General features: G+C 41.6%; 1 protein-coding gene and 1 long non-coding RNA gene across 27 annotated transcripts in view; one reads left to right on the forward strand and one right to left on the reverse strand.

The window, feature by feature from the left end:
- The window catches only part of LOC146521797 (receptor-type tyrosine-protein phosphatase delta-like), a 422,277-nt gene that overhangs the window by 312,942 nt on the left and 96,426 nt on the right, over nt 1–12,909 (reverse strand). The gene's annotated exons all lie outside the window — the stretch shown is intronic.
- On the forward strand, nt 6,146–10,691 carry LOC146521802 (uncharacterized). Its single transcript, XR_014871302.1, has 2 exons — nt 6,146–10,106; nt 10,647–10,691. It is a non-coding gene; the product is annotated as an uncharacterized LOC146521802 (long non-coding RNA).

Here is a 12,909-nt window from a genome sequence, read left to right on the forward strand (position 1 = left end):
CAGTTTGATTTGATATATATCTATTACTGTACCTCTTATTGTAAATATTATTTCCTCTGTAATTATCTATGTTTCCTGTTTCAAATACTCTAAAATGTGCCATGTAACATGCTGCAGTATTCTTGCAGCTTATGTACAGTATAATGGTATTGGGTGCCTTGTACATAGAAAAGGTGTTATTGTTAAAACAGTATGTTACTAATGGGACCGATACTGACCAGGAAATCAAACTACCCATCGCCCTATCCCCTGTTCCTCTTTCGTCTAGTTCCACAGGGCACCTTTTCAGATTAATTGCAGTTAATCAGCGAGTCAGACATCCCCCCCTCAAATAAACAGCTCCACTTTTTCTCAGGGGCACAAGGCAATACACACATGCACACAGAAAGCGAGAGTAACAGCAAGAGAGAGCGAGGGAAAGCTCGCTCTCCTCAAATCGGCTACAGGAGTGAGTGCCCACTAATTGGAAATCAAAAGCAATGGAGCTGGAAGGCAGCCGAGAAGGAACAGTGAAACCTCAAGCGCCTGTTGTCGGTCAATTTAGACCATGACAAAAAAGGCCCTGCTTCTTGTGTCACCATTTAACCTATTCACCAGTGTGGAATGAGAGCAGCTGTTTTTTTACAGTACCACATAATGGGACAAAATGGCTCTGGTTGGCCATGCTCCAGCTAGCTGCAAAAAGGCTCCGACGCAGAGAGAAAAAGGGAAAAAAGGTGCGAAGAAGATACAGCAGGAGACGGGAACGCTGCTGCCTCGTTATCAGCGATGCAGAGAGAGAGCGCTCACACTCTTCCATATGAGCTGAAATAAACATTACTTCCTTTTTTTTTGTGCGTGTGTGTCGCAACAAACAATTAGAGAAGCCACCACAGAGGCTACAGATGGCCTGGGCTCACACAGACTGCGGAAGTATCTAGAAGTTTACACAAGTCAGACGAAAAGCCAGATCGGCTCCAGAGCCGAGGCTGTTCTCCGACTAAAAAAAATAAAATAAAATAAAATATTGCTCAGTTGTTTTTAATCCCTTTCCGAGTTGAGGTGTGAATAAGTACTTTGTGAGTGACAGCTTGATGAGCGCAGTTATAGAAACTCCAAACTTCATCAGGCAGTTGTCAGACTCGGGGCTGTCCGGTTTAAAGGCTGCTCAGGCATAACAGTACGGGAATGAGGTATGCTTATGTTAGCACAGCAGCAGATGTTCTGTTTCTGTTCCAGCTGTCTTCTTTTTTGAAGTGCCGTGCTCGGTATATCTCAATCCTAAATCTTTATTACTATCCTCTCATCCCCCCCCCCCCCCCCCTCGCCTCCCTGGGTCAGGCGGGAGTCAAACTAAGCAATCGCAGTTAGACCAATTACTAATAGATCTTTTTTCCTCAAACAATTATAATTTCGACACATTTGTTACAGAGTTTCAACAGACTGCAAAAACATTGTAAAAAGAGAGAAGAGAGAGATCCCATATTTATCCCCAGTTTTTACCTGCTATGCTAGAAAAGCACAATAGAAAAAAAATGAATGACATAACAGAGCCAACTCAAATGAAGCCACATGTCTGATGTATCTTCCTTCCACCCTCTTGTGTTTAAAAAGAAAGAAAGAAAGGGGGGGGGGGGGGAAGAAAAAAAAAACACTGAAGGGATTTAAGGGACTTTTTCAAATGTGGCTTTTTTCAGGAATTCAGCCTGGCAGACCTTGATGAGTGATCAGAAGTTGGGAGATTATAGACCCGTGGGCTCTATGCTGAGTTCTGACCCTGAGTTCAGCTACGTAGAGGTGGGATAAAGACTCTCTTGCCTGGGGAGAAGTAGAGGGAAGGACAGAGTAGAAAGGAGGAAATAAAACGAGGGAGCGGCAATAGCCTTGATGCCTCTAGCAGTGCGGCGCTGGCTCGGCCCTTCATATCAGCCACTTGTGAAGACGGGAGGGGGGAAACCCTACAGGCACTCGTATGTCGACCGGCGCGATCAAGGCCAGCTAAAAAGAACCTGGGTCTGGAGCTGCTGCTACTTTAGGCTATGGTGTGAGCTGCAGAAGCTCAAAGAGAGAGACTTTAATGATGTTTGACACTTCACCATTACCGCAGGTCACGAGGACACGCCTCACAATTGACTGCATTTCCAATTGAAATTCTTCAGGTCTAAAGATCGCAGTCATTTACGGCCCCATTGCACGCTAAACGCTCACGACGACAATCTGAGGAGCTTGTACGAAGGAGTTCCTTAAATCTCTGACTCAAACAGATAATTAGACATAATGAGTAAACAATGTGGCTGCAAGATGTGAGCGGGCTTATTGCTTTTTAATTGTGTTTCTCTCGGCGAGCTGAGCTACTTCTGCGAGCGCCGTTTACCTGTGTGCGTTGGCCCGTGTGAGGCCAGGTGCAGTCATTACCACGGGACAGATGGATCGGCAGAAGCGTTGCTCGTTTCTCTTGCAAGGCAACATGGTGGCTGCCATATGTAAGCTCATCATTAAAAGTGACCTTTGACCCTCCAGCGGGTGCCTGTCATTCTAATGGAGTTAATTAAGAACGTCCGCCACAGCGCGGAGGATGTGGTATTTTCCTCTCTTTGTGTTTGCGGATGTTATTGGCTTGCAACGACGAGTAATATTAATGTCTGCGCGTTGTATATTTGGGGGGCGGCATCCATTCGCACGTTAGGGCGGTTTGCATGTAGTCGTGACTCGGGTGTCAGACGTGTTTAAGTTTGGGGGCTTCTTTTAATATTGCCGACGTAGCTCCTTTGAAAATTCATTAAAGTGCTTTGACCCCTCTGCCATCTGCGCGAGCGAGAGGTAGGGTGTCGTGCAGCTGGGGAGCACGGGAAGATGAAAATTCTGACACAGGCAAAAGCAGGCGGGCGAGCCCCTGGACACAGATTGAAGGCCAGTGATATGCCAGCTTTGAACTGCTATTTATTTATTCCTAGGCCTTATCTAAAGGTTCCATTCAAATTTAGATTCAGAGATAAAGACTGCTGGCAGCAGTCACACATTTCTCTGGCAAATGGCAAAATGTTATGTAAGCGTGATGCTTATAAAATAATAAAAAAAAAAAAAAACAATCCCTTAGAGGGCTAATTAAAAATGCTACACTAATTGCTAAGTGTCAAGCTAAAGTATAATTAACTCCACAATTACATGCAGTGCATTACTGACCGATTACAGCGATAAACCTCAGCTGCTGATGCCAACTGAATATATACAAATAAGCATAGCCAAGCCAGATCATCCTCATTAATATGTCGGAATTCCTCATTTCCGTTAAACCGTGTCACTTCTCTATAACTACCATAAGTCAGGCTCTTGTCAAGCGTTTGATCAGCACGGTCTCTGACGCACTCTCTGGTGCCAGTTACTTACTCACAATGAAGCAATATGAGTAGCGGTGTTTATGCCCTGTAATCACTTTCTCCTACACCTGATCCCCTCTTCATAAACTCAGCGCGCCAACATTATTGCTGTTATAGTCGGAAATATGGAGCTATGTATTATGCATTAACAATCATCTCCCGGAGGGAAGGCACACACACACACTTTGATGCCAAGACACACACACACACGTGCAGCGTCATCACTGGCGAATGTCTGCAGGTATGCTGGAAATGCATGCGAAAATAAGCACGCATAGACATTTCCTGTGCTTTGTCCCCCCCCCCTCCCTCCCCCTCACATCAGTGTACACAGATGCGTCGACGCTCGCTCACTTTAGCATATGCCTCAAAGCATTGGGGTGTAATAGAGGCTGCCTGCACTTTGCCTCGTCTCCCCTTCCCTGACACTAATCAACACCTCTTCTGCTATTAAAAATTCCTCTCCATGCCTTTTGATCTGCTAACTATCTCATTTACATGACTGGCGCTCAGCAAACCAGCCTGCTGTTGGGGAGGTGTGATGAGGTAAGGTGGGGCCGGAGGGAGGGGCTGGCGGCCGGGGAAAGTGGAAAAGTGGGGGCGGGGGGGAAAAGGGACTCTCTCTCTTGTTACTGAAACTTATTTCAGCTGCTTAAGGAGCAAAAGATTGCGTGCGTGAGAGCGAACGTTTCGGCTGTTTCATGATTTCAAGTTGTTGTAAGCAGTGCAGCGATCCAAAAATAGAGGGGCTGAAAATAACACCGGGGGGGGGGGGCAATCTCAAACAGGTGGAGAAATAAAACAGCCGGACCCCTGCGTCCTCCTCCCCTCCACGCTTCTTCTTCTCTCCCGTTCTCCCGCCTCTCTTTCTCCTCTTGGCTGACTTTGTGTGGTGCCGTGGGGCTTCCACTGAGCCTGAGCCTCTTTGGCAAGAGCTGTGAGACTGGATACCATTGAAAAGGCTTGGGTGTAGCTGGGCGAGAACGCGGGAGCGGGCAGGTAGAGAGGGAGGAAGCGGTCGACGAGTGAGGGAGAGAGAGAGACAGGGAAGTTGTGGGAACCATTGTAGGTGGTTTCAATCATTCTGATGCCATCTGTTCCACTCCATTTTTCGCACTGACAGTGGATATTTTCCCCGGTGAGACGAGAGGAGTCTGTGTGCGTGTGTGTATGACAATGAGAGATAGTGAAGGACAGACGAGTATAAGCACAGAGCACAATATATTTATCTTTTACACACTATACAACTCAACTGTATAACCAGGTGTCTGATTCCAAACTTTTACTTTGATGCAACTAATGACCACTTTCAGGACTCAGTAAGCGGCTGTCAGTCAGTTATCAGCTACTGTTCACTATTTGAGGAGCTACCAATCAATGGTAAAGTCTTCTTGCTTTATTTTTCAACTAAAACTACTTCATTAGTGCTTGCACATCAGTGCTAAACACTCGAAGCTGATGGAAATATCTAAGGAAAAAACCTAAGGGCATTGCAAAGTATTAAAAAATTCACCTGTCAGATGAAAACCTTTAATTATTGTAGTTCATCTCAAATATATGCCAGTGTTTTTACATCAAATCACAAATGCCAAAATCATGGTTACAGGAAAACCAAAATCAGTCAATTCTTTAAAGCCTGGACCATGAAATAATTGCCCGAATATTTACGTGTTGAAAATTGAGTGTTTATTGAACCTTGTGAATTTAGTTAATTTAATATTATTTGCATATATGAGATTTAATTAGTATCATATTTGCTACAGTCAGCATTGTTTTTTGTTTTTTTGCAAGTTATTGCTTTAAAAAATTATCTTGCAACTTATTTAGGCTTTATGGAGAGGGGGGGAAATCACACTGATTATTTATAAGTCTCAAAAAATCAAAAAAATCTAGTTTATCACATATGATACGCTTGGTGTGAGAGGATTAAATCAGTTGGATGTATCTTCTGAGGACCATGAACGGCTTTTGCACCAGGTGTCATTGCTCTGGCTGAGCACTGGGTCCCTCATTCTATGAGCTTTTAACTCGTGTTTCCTCTCTGCTTAAACATGCATGAAGTTATTTTATCATCCACACACTTTTCAGCTATGACACTCTTCCCTCTCTCTTCCTCATTGGCTCTTTCACCTCAAGCCCTTTTTGTCACTTTCTGTAATAGCCTCCTTATGAACCCCCCCACCCCACCCTCCTAGCCTATTTCGCAGGTGTTTCTCTCCCTCTTTGTATACCTCATTTTTATTTCTCCTTCCTGAATAAAAACTAGCACTGAAAATCCCTCTTAGTGTCACCCTGCTTGCTTATATAAAAATCCAACTCTTCAAGATAAAAGGCTACTGAAAATAATACCGGCATTAGGGTTTCCTATTTCACAGCGTTTCAGTTCTGAGGGGTCAGTGAATCTGCGTGATGTGGAATATTGAATATGAAGATGGGGAAGCGCCACAGTGTTTTTTCAGCATGTTTGCTCAGTAAACTCAGTGTTATTGGATCTACAAGTCTGCCGTAGCAGTTGAAGGAAAAGGCCACATTCGGCTTACACTGCACCTCGAAAAGAAATTGGCGGGGATAATGGAACAAAATTCAGGAGAACGTAAAGACAGAATTGTGCAGAGTAAGAAAACAGAGACTAAAGGTTCAACCCTTCAAATCATAACACTAGAGAAATATGAATTTATGCATAGGGAGATATTGCTTTACCCACTGAATTCTGGTGAGTCTATGCTGTGAAAATATAATTTGGTACAGTGGATTTTTGAAATAAGCACTGTTATATATATATATATATATATATATATACATACATACATAAGGATGCCACCATTCTAGCAAAGATGTTACTAATTTGCTACTATTTCACATTTAATGGTTAGCCCTAAACAGTCTATTGAGAGTGTGGGCAGATACTGAACCACTTGAGTTACTGCAATTTATTCCTAGAGATCCATGAATATTTGTATTGAATATTATATTTAGCCATTAAACCTTTAGTAAGACATTTATGAAATCTAGAGATATTATCCTAATAGAAACAATGAAGATCTGTTCAAAACTGTATATGAAAAATTCTTCCAGTTCTCCACGTTTAAAACTCTTAACCTGCCTGATATTATATGAAATTTTGGGGCCAGATTTATTAATGCCCTGCTCCAGCACAAATTGGGCTTTGGTATAAAAAATAGTGACAAGATTACATGCAAGATGTGGGAACTCAGAGATTTTTTACGACTAAGCCTGTTGCATTTGTATGCAATTTGTATGCAATATAGAGGAGAATATTAAAATCAACCACACAAACTGATTCTATAACACATTCAATTCTTATTTTTTTGCACTTTGTAATGAAATGAGTTGACTGCGCCTGGGTTTAGAAATTAGGGCGGCCTCACCTGTAAAATTAGCCACACCCACTGGTATTTAGAGTAAATCTGGCCGTATATGAGCAGCTGAGAAACACAAAGTCATGACAATTCATCTACATCAAAAAAGCCAAAATATATCTCCCACTACCCTCCTATGATGAATAAAACGCCAAATCTCACAACATTAGTCCAGTCAATGCACTTTATTATTATGAGGTCAAGACCTTACAAAACCTTAAACCCAATCCACTGATTCCCTTTGAGCAAGCACCTGGCAACAGCAAGGCGACAGAACTCCCTTTTAACATGAACAGACTTTAGGTCTAACTAGGCGACGGAGAGAAAAAGCAGCAACATATGTTTGCAGTAGCCATTACTAACCAGACATCGAGTCAGGCAAACCCTCTTCTCTCATGTGTAAGATCTAACCAAACAACATCAATAGTCACAATACTCCAACCTCCCAGCGTGCTGCACTTTCAGCAATCAGCAAGATAAACAATAAGACTGCTTAAGACTAGGAAGTAGTCTGCTGGGACCCAATCCCACCTAATAGTCTAATTAAAGCCATTGATTGCTTATATGAGCACACATAAGCAGTGGACATTTCCCACTAAGAACCACCCACAGGTCTAGTAATTAGCACAAATTCTGAGCTATGAGTCAGATTCTGCTGCCTCGTTTGCAGGGCAGCGGTGTTGTTTTGTTTATCGACGCCCATTACTGCCACGACCTTTCCACGTTGTTCGCATTGTACTGAATGCACTGTCACTCACCTGCAACTGTCCCTATCAGTCCTCAACATCTGTGTTGAATCAGTTTTCGAATCTCTGTCCGTTTCTTTCTTCTTTTTTTTTTCTCCCCCCTCCAACAGCCACAATGCTGCAGATGATTTGGAAGGACCAGCTGGGATGCTTTGCCGAATACGTTTGTGAGAGCTGTCTGGATTTGATGGCCTCCAGTGACATCCATTGTCAAGATCACAAAAAAGTCAGACGTTTTACCTCTTCAGGCTGTCTTAGGCATGATTTTATATCCTGCTGTTTGTGACTCTTGAACTTACCAAAGGGGAACCATTTTTTAATGAATACCGGTTGTCCCGAGAAGGCGAATAGCACCCCCCCCCCCCTTTTTTTTTTTTGAAGTGAATTATGTGATATAAATAGAGTGTGCCCCAACAAAGGACAAGACCTGTCTTAGGGCAGTATATATCCGTGGACTCGTATCCTACAATTTGAGTTTTATCTTCTAGAATTGATAGTAAGGGGGGGCATACATGATGATAACAATATGATTATATCTGATTACTTATGCGTAACCCGAAACAAGTTGTCTTTGTTTGCTCCTTAACCAGATAGCAAACACAGAAAGAGTAGCAATTACTAGGGCCAAGATAGGGGTCACTTATTAGTGAGTTATCATAGTGGACAAAGGGAAGATTTATTTGAACGATGCGGCAAATTGATCCTCCCAGCCTGAGTTAAGTGTCAAGATAAGAAAACACAGGTTAAGCCTCTACGAAAATCTTAATAAAAAAGGATATAATATAAATTCAGAATTTCATCACAGACAATGAAATTTAGTGACAGAGGTCAGGAGGATTGTTTTGGCACAATGTGGGCTGACAGTGCCCTCACGAAGCATTCACTGGCAAGGACGCAAGTGGTTCTCTCAGCACTTTGAGTGCTGAATTGAAAAAAAAAGCTTGTTGATTTATAATACAAGGAGAAATAAAAGAAGAATTAATGGTGAACAAAGAAGACATTTTTTAAACTCCTTCTAGGCTTAAACGCAGCTACAATAAATTCAGAAGCTACAGAAAATGCTTTAATTTATTCTGGATGTGCCGAACACTAGGAGATATTGCTCAAAACTGTAACCGCTGCATACATTCTCAAGGTAATACATACTTGACCCAGCAAAAAGCACACAAGGTAACAACCCATAGTGCCACAAAAAATTACATTTCTTTTTAAGTAAACGTGCTGTAATCTCTGCAGAAAGTCTGTGGTAGATTGCACCATTTGCTAGCTGCCATTTATTCAGCAGGCCAATAAACCCCGTTAAAAGTGAAAGCACTTTGATTTTGTAAAATATTACCTACTGTATACCAGGAGTAGATCTACACAATGCTTAATCACTTGTGCCCACCATGTGAAAGAGAGAAGAGAGAAAAGAGAGGTTTGCATTTACTGGCAGAAAAAAAGACCGGTATTATAGCTGAGCTGGGCACTAAGCTGCGTCCAGGTGTTCGACTCTTTCCAGGTGGCCATGTAATACTCTTGCCGACCCAGATCATGGCAATCATGGAGCTGGCAGAGATGGCTCACTGCCGACACCAGTGTAGCGCCTGGGTAATATGCCAAGTTGGCAGCGACATGCCTGAAAAGCAGGCGGCCAAACAGGCAGTCTCGAATGCTCCTGGAGTGGAAAGATGGTGGTGAACCTTTCATTTTCTTTTCAGAATTCATGGAAATGTCACAGTCTGGTACAAGGCCTGTCTGATTTTGTGACTTGTCAGTGTTAGGAGTGTTGGTACATCATGATCAGAGCTCTGTGTAACAGTAATCATTTCATCATTTCACTTAGCCTGCCTGCATGGATCATCCTGAGCCATTATTTTCTCTTTTTCTGCTCTGCTGTATTTTTGCGTTTCAGTGACCTACAACTTAGCCGCCTACAAACATATCTTCTGTCAAAGACTGTCAACATGCTATATCATGTTCACTCTAATTCACAGCCAGAGATATGATCTTTATTAGCCCAGGAAGCCAGAGTTATATGAAGCTTGACTCTAGCCCGTAGTGCCCGGGCACTGTGTGCTCCACAGTGTAAGTAGCTTGGCTGGCAGGCAGCCACAGACAAGCGCTGCTGTGTTTCTGCTTGCCATCCTCTTAGTTGACTGCATAGTAATTACCGTCTCAATGCAGGAAGAAAAAGCAGCTTTTAGTAGGAGGATTGAGACAGAAAAGCGAAAAATGTGGGAGTGTGTGGCTTAGCAGCTTAATGAACATGTCATATGTATTTAAACAAATGGATTACCACATATTATTACCACATTACCACTGTATCATGCTCTTCTCAAAAATACTTGTGAATATGGGAAACATCTACAGGAGAAATCCCCAAAATAGCAGCATGTCTGCATTTTTCTATTTCTGTGACACATACAGTACTTTATATAAAACTTTACAATTTCCTGCTCATGGGATGCTATCCATTTACACTCCCACCAGGGCTGTCAAAAAAGAAGCAAAAAAAAAAAAAAATCAAACCTGGATGCTAACTGATACTAAAAATGATTATCCAATTAGAAACCCATTTGCAACAGCATCAACACCAACAGCATTGTCTTGGTCTCATCCAGTTAACAAGCATCTTCACACCAGTGTTGCCAACTTAGCGACTTTGTCGCTATATTTAGCGAGTTTTCAGACCCCCTAGCTAAAAAAAGACGTGAAAGCGCATATCGCTTTTACTCTCAACAAGCAGCGGGTGCTGTAACGCAGTCAGTTCTTCTTTTACTCTTTTACTCTTATGCTGTTTTGTGTATCACAAGGTTTAAAACTACTTATAAACACACACACACAAAGTAACTCCACCAGAGTGCCTATTTCGGGTCACTTTTGCCGGTCCAAGCCCGGGTAAAGGAGCAGGGTTGGAATTGTGACATTAAAAAAACAATAATTGCTAAAATAAATTTAATTTGTAGTTCTAAATAAATTCTAAATGCATTTAGGACGTTTTTTACTCACTTCATGTCTCTTCCACGATGTTATTTCTCTCTCCAACAACATAGATTACAATTACATTAGCATGACCAATTATGCAAATTAGGTGATGACATCATTAAGCAACTTCTAGCGACTATTAGGACAGCCAATAGCGATTTTCCTTACTGAGGAGTTGGCAACACTGCTTCACACAGCTCTTCTAGCGCTTCACTAGCATTTTAGCTAGCTAACGTTCTCAACTCTAAAAAAACCCTTTATGATGAATTTTGAAAGGTCAGTAAAGCACCTGTTTCATCAACTTCGAGGTATTAAACAGTTATCATAAATGTTAACCTGACTGGTGCACACATTAACGTTAGCTATTTAACTGTAAGCAATTATCCGATAGCCACATTAGCTGTCTTTTAAGTTATCATTAAGTTAGCAGCTAGCGGCTAAAGCTAATAATCAAATGATAACGTTATCGTGTGAGCTAGGCATCAAGGTAGAAAGTCTTAATTCAACAGGATAACAGAATTAGTATTCAAATAAATAAAGTATTATTTTCTGCTGTTCTACATTAAAGCAGAGAAAATTCTACGAGGAACTAGAAAGAAACAGTGGCAACATACAGCTACCTCTTTAAAAAAAAAATTCCTTTTTTCCTCGTATCTAAAAAGACACGAGTGAAATTCTAGCATCATGACAACCCTGAACGCCTTGCATTTGCATTAAAACATAAATGACAACCTGCATTTCCTCCAAACAGCAGGATTTCTACTTGTCAGCCTCAGTAAGATTTTTCATTTTGAAACCTTATTTTTATCCCTAACTGTGTTGTTCCTAGATTCCATTTCTTGCAGCTTTTTTGTCCTGACCCTACACGGATGTTTTACCTGAGCTGTCAATATCAATACATTGACTAAATGAATAATAGATGCTCTTTTGTCATATGCTTGTGCCAAGGCATCTTCTCAGCTCAAAGATGTTCACATGCCAAAAAAAAGCAATTTGAAAGTTGACCTTAACATTTGTTATGCTGAGAAGTTGTTTTCTTTTTCTTTTCATTACTTAATGGCAATGGTAATTATTTACTAGACAGAGTCCTTCATGGCGTTCATAATCAATGGGGAGAGTAAAAGCTACACAGTTTGCATTGACTGTGTGCAGTTCTACATCCACAGAAATTCCCATTTGTAAAGAAATGTTCAAGGTGTATATCAGTACACTTGGCATTTGCTCATGAACCTCACTTAAGCTGTGGGCATGTATCTCAAACCTTGTTTGTAGCCTCAAGCAATGTTTGTCAAGACGCATTATCACCAGTTGGCTGTAGTAAAATAATCCTTTCACTGCTAGTTTGGAAATGTGTAAACACTACACTTCCTAGTAGAGGTGGGAATCACCATACATCCCATGATACGATATTATCACAATATTTAACGCACAATAGATATTGTTTGCTAATATCGATACATTATTAGCAAACAAAATATCACGATACTACACAGTATCGATTTTTTCCCCCACCCCTACTTCCTAGCATGTGAGAAGGGCAAAAAAGTGGCTTGGAATAACATATTTATGTTAGTGAGTAAACTTGAAAAAAATGTAGCTGTAGAGAGCTGTCATCTCTTACAAATGATGATAGATTATATCACATATTTTAATAGAAATGTTAAAGTTTCATCAGAGACATTGCTAATCCAGACTATCACAACTATCATGTCGTAAGCTTTGTGCCATATTGCATGCAAAAGACTTTGACCTCGAAGAGAGCCAGTTAAACTGACCAATTGGAAGTGAGTGAGCCTGGATGTCTACCTGTTGTGGAGTTCAGAAAATGCCACTTCTACTCATTGCTCATTCTGGACAATGCAAGACCCATTATTCTTGCAGTCATTTACTAAGCAGAATGTCAATAGCTTATTAGAGAGAGAGAGAGAGAGAGAAAGAGAGAGACATCTGAAGGGAGATGGATGTATGGAAGAGTGAGGGAGCAAGGTGGGAGGACAGAGGAAAGGAGGAAACCATCAACAGAAACCTGCAACATACACAATTTCTCCCTCAAAATCCCAACAAGCCATTCCCGAAAGATTCACGCAGGTCAAAGCTTAGTGTTTTAGCAGACATGCGACAACAACAGATGTTAAGTTCCATGTTTGTGCCTTAATTTGATTTTAATGGGTTGATAATGTGCCAACCCCCACATATTTCCCAGGCTTTTACGTATCTCCCCAAGCAACACGGACATGTAACAAAAAACGCCGTCAAATCCTCAGAACGCATTTTCACCTGCGCCCGGTTGCATTAACACCAAGAAACGTCACATAGCAATGACACGACCTCCCTTTTCCTCTGCTCTGTCGCTCTTTCTTTTCTTTTTTTCCCCGCTCATTCTCTTACTCTCGCTGTTTTGCTCCCGTGTCTGTTTCTCTCACAGCATTGTGCAAATGTTTCTCTTGTCTAAGGAACCGT

This window comes from Neolamprologus multifasciatus, chromosome 3 (genome assembly GCF_963576455.1).
Source record: "Neolamprologus multifasciatus chromosome 3, fNeoMul1.2, whole genome shotgun sequence".
In the NCBI taxonomy this organism is placed as follows: Eukaryota; Metazoa; Chordata; class Actinopteri; order Cichliformes; family Cichlidae; genus Neolamprologus; species Neolamprologus multifasciatus.